The following is a 13518-nucleotide window of genomic DNA, read 5'->3' on the forward strand; positions in this document are numbered from 1 at the left end:
CGCCGCCTAGTATGAGAGCTGAGCCTGAGACAACCAGCGGAGAAAATTTCCGCCCTCAAAGTTTGCAAGAGAGAAACAAATGACTGGAGTCATGCGCTCTGCGACCCAGATATAGTTGTTATAACCAAAGACAATACACGAAAGATGGGAAACTGACTATTAATACCATTAAAAAAAACATCATCCAACCCGTCAGAATGCGCGCCATCTATTGACCATGCCCTCAACTAAAACTCGGCTGTGGCGTAGCGCGGCTTTTTTAAATGTCAAAATTTATTCTTATGCTGCAATAAACTTCTCTTTATAAATTATTGAATACTAAATCGATTAATATTGCTTGTTAACATGATTATAGGGCTCTATCATAGCTTATGACGTATATTAGGCATTTCTGAATCATTAATTAAAATCCTTCAGTTAATGTAACATTAATTGCTAAGTATCTTTATCTAAAATTGAGAGGGCAGTTAGAATGAAACAAACTTATTCTCATATTATCTTATTATTTCACCAATATAGTATACAGTAATTATTTTCCTTTTTTTGGGCTTGAGCAATTATTAAACAAAATCACATGAAACACTTTCACTTAGAACAGGCACTAGTAATACTGTATATGCTAATCAAATTACAGCATAACACTTGAAGGTTTTTATAATCTACTGACATTTTACTCCTTTAAAAGCAATATTAATGAAGTAAAAATGGAAATGTGCACTGAACTGTACCTATGCCAGATTTTTCAAAAATGCTTTCAAATGTTGCAGTACTGCACTCAGAGTTGTATGTTATTGCTGGTGCTGCAGATGTATCATTTGGATTACCTGTGAAAGTGGGAAAGAGTTACTAGTATAACTAACATTTTCAGTGCATAATACTGTACTATAAAAATGTATTATAAAACAAATTACAGTATATAACAACATCTTTATATTATAGCAATAACATATTCATCCACACCTGCAAGCTGTTGATCTGGACATGCATTTTTATTGAGTCTTGAGGAATCCAGAGTCACATAGTTCTTGCAGGAAAAGTGAAGACTGCATACTCTACAACAGTTTTTTTTTTACATATTTGGTACTTTTATCAAGAAGACATTTAATATTGACAACTCTAATCCACTGTAGGCATCTGCAAATACATAGACATAGATATTATGAAGCAGGGTGGCAATTCATCATTTGTCATTTGAGGGAAGTTGAAATCCATGTCTAAGGGAAGTTACAATATACAATATTTCTTAATAGTTATATATCTGATATTTAGGTACTTATTCCTAAAATATTATATACTGTACATAAAACAATACATATGTGTCAGACAAATCTAAGAACCTAGAGGAATGAATAGTTTATTATATTTTATGATTATTTATTAAGCTCTTGATCAAGTCAGAACCTATTTATAACAATTTATTAAAATCTCATAGCCCAATTGTGGGAGTTCTCAAAAATGCATATTCAATTGGCACCCTTTTATGAAGGTAATGTAACCAACACTTCTGCCTGGTATTTTCTAGTAAAATGCCATTTCTGCAAGAAGCATGCACATTCCTAAAAAAATCTGAAACAATTATTCTAATTGACTTGAACCATGTTTCTTTTTGCATCATGTACAGTACAAGCAAATATCATAGGTTTTCACAACTTGTTTTGCCAATTTATTACTACTGTATTACTGCGTACATTTGCTGCCAAATGGTAAATTTACTTTGGAATACTATGTGGGGTATTGGTACCAATTACAAGATTTCATTTTAAAAATTGAACAATTATGAGCATATAATGCAGAAACATAGATGAAACGGTAAGAATGGATCTTGTGGGAGCAGATATGCTGGTTTGCATGTAATCTTTATTTTTATTTTGAATGATTTTATCCATACATATAGGAAAATTCAATCATAGATTAAAAGGTTAGTGAACTTCATTGAAATTAAAGTAAAACACTCTAACTTAACTAACCTACTTATGCTCTCCCATATGAATGCTCCCACCAGATCCAGACAATGAATTGTCTTTGTAAACAAACAGACGATGTAAGCAGGTGCAATGCTACCGCCATCTTCATTTCATGCCAGGTACTAAATTGTATGCGGCCGATGCGGCTGTGGCTTGAGCTTCCCATCTTTCGTGTATTGTCTTTGGTTATAACTGGCTCCTTTTGTATTCGATTCGAGGATACGGCTTTGATCTTAATGAAGTTTCAGGCTGAATGAAATATTGCTGCGTATTAAATTAATGTAGCCTGTAAATATTAGTTCGATGTTATCCATGGATCGATTCCAGTGACCTTGGTGTTCCAAAAAACGGGCAAATTGATGACGTGTCAGTTGTTAATATTGTGACAGAAAAGTAGTGGCGTTCCAAATTCCAATGTGCGTGGAGTCCACGCCGTGGACCCACATAGATTAACAGAGGTGTATACCTGCTCTCTCTCTCTCTCTGTTGCTAGAGATATAATTAGGTAGCAATATGATTAGACCTAAGCGTAGGCTCCAAAAGCAAGTTTCTCACATTTCTGGTCATTCACCTCATGTCAGTTTTACTTTATTTCGCCTTCTCTCTCTCTCTCTCTCTCAACACCATCCCCCACCCCCACCCTCACCTTCCCGTTGCTCAACGCTTTATGAAGACGGTCCTTTCCGAACCGGATGAGGAAAGGCGTTAGATGCACGGTTAAATAAGCGCTCGTTATTTGTTGACTGTTGTGGGTCGCAGGTGGAGGATGGGGGGTGGGAGAGATAAGGAATAGCAGATGGGAAAGATGGTGGACTTGGGTGATTAGTAACCGTCAATATTTTAGACATGAAGAGAGGAGGGCCTCGACGGGGTACAGCTCGCTCAGCCTACGTGTAACAATTAATCTTTTCTTTCTCTCGCTAAACCACAAAGATTAGGGCGACCAGACGTCCCCGGAAACCACTGTTCAATGATTGGTAAGTATACTCTGTTTTTTTTTTCCATCTGTCCATCCGTCTGTGGTGTTTGCGTATGGTTACACTGCGTCCAGGGCTTTAAATAATATCCTATTTCGAATATTAACGGTGTAATTCGCATACAGTAAATTATTAGAACACTTTTCAGTTGCAAATGTACACCCAGATATCCTTTTATTTACCTAAGACTTACACATAGCGTAACTATTTAAGGCCCGGGACGCAGTGTTACCATGCGAAAACACCACAGCGCGGATGGACAGATGGAAAAAAACAGAGTAGTGTCATTAAATTATAGCCTATCTCGATTTTGATTCATTATAAGAAATTCAAGGTTTGTAGGTCCCTGAAAAAGCGTAAATAACAGTAAATATTGAGATACCTCTTAGTGACGGCAGCCGTGTAAACCCGTTCAGATTAGCACAAATTTAAGGTTGATTGGAAGGATATTGATAGGCAGGAGAGTTGGTTAGTATTCTTAAATTTCCTGTTTGGTAAATTTGTCATAAGTTGGTGCAGAGCGACTACAGTTTTCGCAACATTTCATGCCAGATTTATAGTACCTTGTAGCATCTGTCTTGAGCTCTAATCAAATAGGGAACTAACTAAACTAACATAACATAGGCCTATCCGTCTTGAAAAAGTAATCAGCTTACATGGTAGGCCTATTACTTCAGTTTATATTGGTAACGGAATCTAGTGCTCATCTTTATCAGGCTAGATATTCTAGGCAACTCTAATACATTTTTTTTTTCTAGGCTGTGACATTTCTTTTGCAAATTTATCATTACAGAAATACTTTACTACAAGTATTGACAGACTGCCGATAGGCCAGGGTGCCAAAATACCGGTATCTAAATTTTGGTTACTGGGAGACAAAATTAATTTAAATTTTTTATACTTTGCAATTTGGGATAAATAGGTTGATAGAAACCTTTGAATGCTGCTTTATGAATGCTAAGGGCAGTGTCCCCGTTTTAGTTTTTAAACTAAAAAACTAAAAATCTCCAGACCATGACGTATTTTATCAAAATACGTCATGGTCTGGAGATTTTTACGCCTCTGAACCGAAGTGTCCCCTGATTTTGTCTCAGAAATCTGGTCACTTTAACATAGATGCACGTCATTTTCCTTCCTTCTGTTATCGCCAAGTTTTAAATTGTCTTTGCACAGCCTGCCTTCTGCTGGGTTCTACACGTTTGTAGAGAACAATATTGGAGAGATCTTAACTGTTACTCCCATCAAGCCCGTCCAATTTTAGTAGTTGACAGATGTTACCTAACAAAGTCTTCATTCAAAACTTTTGCTAAAAATTCTTGTGGACTGTTCTATTTTTCACCTGTGCACAAGTACGTATATATTCTTATGAAATAGACCAAAATGGATATTACTGTTGTAAGCAAATATACGCGCACACATACATACATATAAGAAAATTATCATATCTCACAAATCTTAACCAGTATTTGCATATTAAAATATAAATTTCGGTACATGTTAAGGCAACAACCTTTATCTTTAGATATTTAACTATGATTATACGAAAAATCCTATATGGAAATGATGAGTTTGCTATTTCGCATTATATTAATAACGTGTGGAATTTTATCAATATATATGATTATTTGCTAAATGCAAATATCACTATGGAGTTTTCATTGCACGGAGAATACTATGCATTACCTGCATATATTGCCATTTGGTTATAATTAACCTTCGGCTCACTCGTCAAGAAGTTTCCAACATTTTGAATGCTTGTGGCTGATGTTGCTTAGTAATCACGACACGCTGGTCAGATTAAAAGCAAATTTAGAACATGCAGACGTATCACTAACAACAGCTTTGCTTGGCATGGAACCCCGTTACCCCCTCACGCGCGGATCAATTGATATATTTTCCCGCTAGACTGAATAGTGAAGTGTTGACCGAGATGTCGATCATTCTGCGCCTCCTCTATCATCAAACCTTCTGTCAAAGTAGATTATGATGGTAGTATGCATTGAACCGTCAACTGAACGAAAATCCCGAGTACAACATGGCACGTATCGCCTTAGTTATATCGATTGTTTTGAACGCTCTATGCTGGATATCGTCAATAATCCTCTCAGAGCAAAGGCACCTTCTAAAGAACCTTCGTTTTCGTCAGGGACGCTCCGTCGAATCTCTCATTCTCTTGCGTCATTCAGGAGGGACGAGTCACTGGGTTGAGGTAGACGCCCCTCGCACGGCTGAAAGAAAGCTCGAAAAGAACAATTAGCACGCAGTCGTTTTGTTGTTAGCTTTCATCCATAAATAGAATGTAATAGATGTAATAGAATGTAATGGAAGTTAATGGGCGTCAATAGATTGGGAGAAGGCAGTTATTTGGCCGTTAAAATCTTTACGACCGGCGGTTCCCTAACAATCTGCACTACGTAACAGCCATTTAACCGGCTATATTATACACTGGAATTACTCACAGTTATTAAATAATTCCCCATAAATATATACTTATTTACATTTAATTACTCTACTTGAAAATGACTCCAGCCCATTACTTCGTAGAATTTAGCTCAAGCATAATTTCTAACGATGTAAAACAAACATTTAATGACAGCAGCTAATTACTTCGCCTCGGTCTTTATCTACTTTTCTTTTTGTGAACGTAATCCCTTCCATTCTTTTTCTCTTAAGAACCTGACGCATTTTTTTCCCTTTTTTTCTCCGTCTCGACTAATGCTTCCAGGACCAAGCACGAAAGCTGCTTTTACATTTCGTGCGCATTCCTCTAAGGGTTCTTTCGGGCTTTATTTGCACCTCGGTGGTGTCAGTAACAAGTCGAGAAACAGAATCTTTCGAACTGAAATAAGAAACAATCTATAATAATAGAATCGGAGTGGATCGCGTGTGTCCTCCCCCAGGTGACAGTATGAGAGATATGACACAGACACCCACCACATGCAAACCAGTTTGTCCACCCCGGGTGGGGCGGGATAGGTACGGGAGCGTAGGGGAGACATTGTATGGAATAAGGACTTTCCATAAATGTTCGTTGTCACAAGATGATTCAATGTTTAACGGCTTTTTGAAAGGTAGTATGAGTAACTACTAATATCACTATTAGCATTACTACTCAATGTATCTTAATTCATTGTAGTTTTTCGATAATTTAATTTTACAGTCCAAGTGTTACGGTTTCGAAATAAAAATCTACCAGTTTTATCCATTTATTTTCCAAGCAGGGCTGTCAAAATGACGTTAAAAGTTGCATATTATTATGAATTATGCTTTTCATTCCTCGTAATATTTTGAAAATCTGAATTAAAGTTTTCCCTTATTCGGGGGGTAAGCCTACAAACTACTTTCTTGTTGTTGTTGTTGTTGTTGTTGTCCTTACTGTTGTTGTTCTTGTTGGAGGGGTAGGAAAGGTCGTTGGAAGAGCCTAAAAAGATCTGAAAAAATTTTTTTGCGTCGAGTTAAAGATACGGGAATTTTAGGATAGGATATTTATGATTTAATTATTAAAATGAAAATGTAAAAAATAAATAACGTGCATGTTAATTAAACAGTACAGAAAAATTATTTCTCATAAAATATATCATATTTATCTTAATGTTGATGAAACAGGGCTCTATTTGACTGTAGACTTTAGCACTTTTTAAATTATTTGGTGTACTGAATTTAGAGGCTATGATTTTGTTTCCACTTAGTATAAGTGACAAATATGAACGTGTTTAATTTGCGTCCTTTTTATTTGATCCTCATTGGGCTATGAGGAGTACTAAGTATGAGTATTAATTCCGAAGACCACTTCACGTTAAGTTAGGGATATAATGTTTACAACTTGTGCACGATCCCGAGTAAGCTGGAGGTAGGATCACGTCTTGCTGTTTTTGTGAAAGTAGAGAGTACAATTATATCAGAAAGTTATCCTAATTTTAGCATCGCAGTATTTGTTGTCTGTTATATCTTTCTGTATATTTATTGTATTTCCTTACTGGATATGGAAAAATTTTTATTGTGATGCTTTTTAAAACTCTTGATTCAAATCACTACGTTTCATGCAGCACAATTCATTTGAATAAGAGTATTTGCTAACACTCGCACACAACACGTCTTTCAAATGGTTATTCCGTAATGAAGAACGTTAGTAAACTTCAGTTACATGGCATCCTACGACAGATGACAAGCAGTACCTCTATTGCATACGTGTTACCATCATACTGAGCTCATGGGGTATCCGAACTCTCGTAGACAATACTGCTGTGTAATTATTCTAACAAATATCACAATAACTACGATCTGAAAATAAATCAATAGTTTTTCACTACTAATGATTTATATACAAAATGCTAAGTTGCATTCAACCCAATATGATCGACTCACCATTAACATATTGCAATGGCCATCCTCCATAGTTGGAAATTGATCCCTTTGACGTAGACCCTGACTGCAAACCGTAATCTTTCCTCCTTTTGAATGGAAGCCTACAGAAATCCAAATTTTAAATGCAAAGGACGACCGAAGGAATTAATCGCTTCACAGGAATCTATATGGCATGTTCCAGAAAGTCGATATTGCAATAGATAACTAGTTCGTGGAAATTCAAAGAATAATATCTTTTTGTGGCATATGAATACATTTTTTTTTTTTCATTTATATACAATAACAGATCACCTACGCAAACCTTACTTTTCGCTATTTGTGTCAGTTTAGAAATATAAATAAGCTTAATCAACTTCACTCTATTGACGACAACACGTAGGCCATTCATTTCAATAGTCCCTCGCGGATCTGCTTTTAAATAGTAGGATACTACAAACGGTGACTTGCTCACTTGATAGGAGGCTGAAAAGGATTGGGACATCAGTGATCATAATCTCCTTAGGCAGTTTTAGAGCAGGAATCTTTGCCCGTTGTGGAATGCCAGGAATAACGATGATACCAATGATGCTCGTCAGACAACGATCCTCTTCTGGCTTCTATTCATTAAAAAAAAAAAAAAACAATATTGAGCGAAGCTAAAAAGTGTCATTTCATCTACGTCTCAAGTAGGTAAGGTTTTTTCAAGCATCCTCCATAGTTTCTTTACAGAGAATCCCCGCCCTACGGTAAGAGTCAGGCCTCAATTAGCATGATAGAGTTGCGATGTTGCGTAATATTCCCAGACCTCTTCAATGCCTGAAAGAATCAACGACCTTTCTTATCCTAACATTCTTTTCACCGCGCCATCCGTCCAATATTCTTTGAAACCTTCCTCATACCGGTATAAAGAAAAAAGAAAAGATTCCACGACCTAACCCAACCTTTTTGATGAACACCTCACCACTTACTGTACATCCCATTACTGCATAGAAAAACCCCGAATGAAAAAAAAATATAGGTAGTCATAAAATGTAAAGAAAAATTCTAATATATATATATATTATATATAATAATATATATATTTATATATATATATATATAGTATATATATAAAATATAATATATATATAATTTATATATATATATATATATATATATATATATAGATATATAATATTATATATATATATATATATATATATATATTATATATATATATATATATTATATATATATATATATATATATATATATATATATATATAAATATAAATATTCCAGCATAAGGGAAGAGCACTCTAGGTAGTAACTTTATGCAATGAAATAACTTATTGAATGATGAAGATCGTCATTAACTAAGTTCAAGTAGGTACGTGTGTATTAAACCTCCATTTGTTCACGGAGTGCTACAATGCATGACTTGAACGATTAATCGTTGTTTTTCTACAAGCAGCAAAACCATAATCGTCCTGTTCACTCAAGAGCAGAATTTCAATGTACTTTGAAATAAGAAAGCGACCAATTATCAGAAAGTTTAACCGTCTTTCTTTGTATTCCGTAGTTTTTAAGAGTTCTAATTAGTATTAAACAAGGGAAGCAAAGTCATGTTAATACAATAGCCTTGGGAATGAATACAGTTTATCTATTTTCTTATACGTAAGTATATACATTTATATAATTAACTCGTATGTACTCCATGCATATTTATATGCACCGCACTATTGTATTTCGCTAATATGCTCGACTGGTCGTTCGATAGAGGAAAACTTGTGAAAAAAGCATGTTTATTCACAAAACATAAAGGAACACAGTGATGCAAATAAAGCTTTAAATATTTATCCGCAAACATTCTCGTGAAAAGAGTTCCGTGAATGATACGAGAGCCACGCGTCGCGATTAAACCTATGAATCAATATGTCCATAAATAAGACGACTTTTGCGTTATTGACATTAGCGTAGTATTGACGAAGGAAGAAGTGTCATCCAACTGAACAGACGCAGGAAGGAAGGACGGCGGCGGGGGCGGAGTCTGCTGCGAGAGCTTTATCCGGGTCTTCTTTTATCGCTCAAGACCGACGTTTTGACACCCGGCTGAAATGAGGTCATGAAATATTCGCGACACATCTGTCCAGAAGATGCGCCAACTATAAAGCTCAGCGATTGAAGAGGCAGATAAAAGATGAAGCCCTTTTGATTCGGTGCTAAAAACTAAAGAGCGGCACAAAGAAAGGACAGAATAAAAACCCCGCCATTCACGGTCCAAATCACTTCCTTCCAAAAACCATTCCGAAAAACAAACACTAGGCCGCGTGTGCTAGCGATCTGATACACGAAGCTACCTACGGTTTGGGGAACCAACCGGTTGCTTTGTGGGTGGGGTGGGGAGGTGGGGGCGGCCTCCGTAAAGGCTGGGTTGCTTGGGGGGCTTCTTTAGGACAGGAGACGTCCCGGGGAGGGAGGGGGATGGGCGGGAGGTTTAAAGGCTACAGAATCTGCCCATTGACTGTCTGTTTGTAGATGATGTTTGCCCAACATCGGAGGGGGCGGTGGACACACATTATCGCGTCTCTGTTCACGCTTTTTATATTGACACGGGCGAGAAGGACAAATAATCGTTTTCCTGTATATGCCCCCAGTTCGTATGTAAGGCCAAGTCCTGGGTGTTTGGGACAATCCCCCCTCTCCCCAACCCCCATCCTAAAACTTTTCCGCCCAAAAAGAACTTCTATGGGCCCTGGTCCTATCATCACTTACTTTGCTATGAGCGATCACAAGGAAACCCTACCACACTTTGGGCTATTCCTTAATTTGGTCTCTTTTTTTTTCTTCCCTTTGTTAAATTGCAAGAAAAATGTGCCTCAGAAGGTAACACTAAATGAAACCCTCTCACTCAGTAAGTCCTTGACACATACTATCTGAGATTTCATTGTGTGTTTATCAGTTCTAAGGCACGTGCTCGGGTCGTAATCTATATATAAAAAAAGACACGTTGTGAAGGAGACTGGAGTAGGCCTATTGTCCATGGTTACCTGAAATGAGATGATTTCTTCATATACATAAGAAACACTTCCTGAGGGACTTTGGCTGCGTTATTGCAAAACGTAAACTGTTATGGTGGTTGTAATTGTGTTGACATACTAGTAAATCCACGTACTAAAATACTCTTGCGCAAAAGCCATATCAGTAGCAGATCTTACAGCAGCTATCCTCAACCGGGGTTCCGTGAACAATCCCCAGGGGTTCCGTGAGAATTCATGTTTTATTTATTTATTTGTTACTTATAAGTATATAATTTTTTTCGTTAAATATGCCGCGAGAAATCGTAGGCCTATAATTTATTTTATTGTAACATATCGTCCGAGATTTTTTTCTCAGTTTTACTAAAGGTAATTAATACAAATGCTCACTCAGGACCATGTTATTCCCTTTAATTCGTCATTTTTTCTCTTACGCCAATCGCTCTGTTTGATTAAAGTGCTAGATTTCTTCTGTACAGCAACTTTGACTCCTTAGTGCGCCTACCGTATTCAAAAATAACAAGTAATAATGTGCCGAAGTTTCTTCAGCCCTATCGAGTTCTCTATACAACGTGTAATGCAATATGAAACTCAGCAATGGCCCAAGAAACTCAGTTTAAGGAGACTAAACTCCAGGCAAGACTTTCTTTACAGAAGCAATGAATAAGTCTGGGTTCCGAAATCTACGATAACTATGAGCAATCTCTCCCCGGAAGGTTCCTTCTCCTCAAAAGTTATATATCTATTTTTCCCAAATTCTAAGTATTTGTCGCCAGTCTCGATGCCTCAATCTGGTACATTTTTCGTGAAAATCCAAGCGCGTAATCTTGCTAAAAAAAAGACAAACAAGGAAGCCAATAGAATAACCTCCTTGACGGAAGGAACGATCTTGAACTAAGCACATCGTGCTTATGCGCAGTGCATTTTCCTATTCCATTAGCCTAAGCGCTTCTATTGACTTGTTCGACTTCCTTCAGACATGAATAGTGAATGTGGGAAAAAGGCATCGTTGAATTTTCGTGGGTCCAAGGAAAAAGAACTCTTTGAAAAGTATCGGTTGAGTACTGTTCGTTGAAGAACGTTGGTAAAACCCATATTTTGGATTTGTCATTGGATTACTAAGCTTTATCACATTACTGTTAAAATGTATCATGTTTGTTCTGTACTATTTTTCTGAGAACGTCTTCTCAGTAAAAATCTTATGAAATCCTTTCAAGACTTCCTTAGCGCAGTGTTCTAGTATCAATCCTGCATACGACAATATGCTATGATACCTTTTATTCGTTTTTCAAACTCTAGCAGAAAGAATGAGAGGAGAGCGTTGGCTATGAAGTAATTTAACGATTAAGCGAATAAGTATGTAAGTAAAAGACAGAAAATTCTAGGGCAGACCCACTAAATGTTCCTAATCACTTCAGGACTAAGGTTTCGGAACTCTGAAATTCCTATATAGTCGCTAATCATTGCTCTCTTTACCGGATGACTGAAATGTTTCCGTTACGAGTTATTATTCAGTAAATGCTTTGTAACGCACGTACTATTTTCATTTCTCATTCTACCACCTCATGACCTTTTGTTTTTCATCAGTTCTTTTAAGCTACTTTCTTTATTAGCCTTATTTATCGCTGTTAGGGAGTCTTTTCGCCGCTAATAATATAAAGTTCAGTCAATTTCCTTAGTCCCTCAATATATACAGTATGCATTTCCTTTTCGTTATCAACTACCGTAACCCTACAAAGGAGTCATCTTGTTTTGTCATGATTTTTTCCTATAATGACTCACTGTAATCATTTCATTAAAAGTTCCGCAAGAAATCTTTTCTATTTGTACTTCATCATCTGTGTTCGTTTCATCAATTATTACAAAATTACCTCACTGTTAATTCTAAGCAATCCTTCCGTCATTCAACTCATACTATAATCACTTCGTTACTAAGGTTATATTTTGTTGCTTCTTCAGTATTGCTTTTTTAACTGTTATAATGTCTTGGAATAATTTTTGTGCAAAAGCAACATCAAAACATTCTTCAATGGATCACGCCCTTCAATAGAAGGTTTTCTTATGTGTTTGTATGTGATTGCGAGTGTGTGTGTATGTGTTCGTGTGTGTCTTTGCGTGCGCGCATGGGTGTGTATGTGTTTGTGTCCTTGCGTGTGGGTGAGAGAGGAAGCCTTAGCTTACAAATCCTTCTAAGTGTAAGTATATTCTAACTGAAAGCGTAGATAAGTGTCAGATTAAGAATCAAAGACATTAGTAACTCAAATAACTCTTAGGGAAGCAGGTAACGAAAAACATAAAGAAAGAAAATGACATCTCATTCTCTTCCTTGCATCGCCGAGATGCCTTTAAGGCGCACAAGGCCTCTCCATTGACAGAGATTATTCTCAATCGTGCAGTCTAAATAGGAGAATTTTTATACCCATTTCGGCTCGTTCAGAGGCGCCCATTCACTCCAAACGACGGCGTTATGCTGAGGCAATTCAAATATTCAAATGTATGTAAAATTTTCTTGATATACAAAGGCAAGTACACATATTTTGAGGAGCCCAAAAGCGCCATTTTCCCCCCCAAGATTTTGCATTACCGCTTTGGGAGGCCTGTTCTGAGCAGATAAGGATGCTCGGGGGAGAGTCACATTATAATATAGAAATAGACCATTTCGGCAAATGGGTTAAGGAAGATACTCCCGATACCATCACCTCTTCCGATGGGAAATACTGTTGCAGGTTCTAACGGAAAAATCTGGAACAGACGACGACTACAGGAAATACACTCGTGGTGTTCAGAATTCCATACTGATAAGCGATGTCCTTCTGTAGGTACTTACAAACACTTCCCTAGTCCTTGAAAGGTTTTAACAAACAAGAATCATTAAAATGGATATACTTTCATTTCCAATCCCCACTCACGCAAAGAACGTTTGCTCTTTATCACAATACCACAGGAAAAAAATTTTCTTACATACACCTGAAATCAAGCCTTGACAAAATCTCTATTATTCTGAGGTTTTGATTGTTCAAGTGGAATTCCACTATGCAAAATCCTTTTTCTGCTTTAATGTGCGATGTGCTTTAATCCCGAGATGACGGAGATTAAAGCCGTTGCAGAACGTCTTTCTAATGGAAAATACACCGGTAAACTAATTAGTTAATGTTTAAAAAGATGAAGTCGTAAGGTATATATATATATATATATATATATATATATATATATATA

General features: G+C 36.7%; 1 long non-coding RNA gene across 1 annotated transcript; it reads right to left on the reverse strand.

The window, feature by feature from the left end:
- Positions 1-494: 494 nt before the first annotated feature.
- On the reverse strand, positions 495-2143 carry LOC135196028 (uncharacterized). The gene is made up of 3 exons (XR_010310286.1): positions 1968-2143; positions 961-1134; positions 495-824 (listed from the first exon to the last, which is right to left on the reverse strand). It is a non-coding gene; the product is annotated as an uncharacterized LOC135196028 (long non-coding RNA).
- Positions 2144-13518: the final 11375 nt, after the last annotated feature.

Source organism: Macrobrachium nipponense, chromosome 17, assembly GCF_015104395.2.
Source record: "Macrobrachium nipponense isolate FS-2020 chromosome 17, ASM1510439v2, whole genome shotgun sequence".
NCBI lineage: Eukaryota > Metazoa > Arthropoda > Malacostraca > Decapoda > Palaemonidae > Macrobrachium > Macrobrachium nipponense.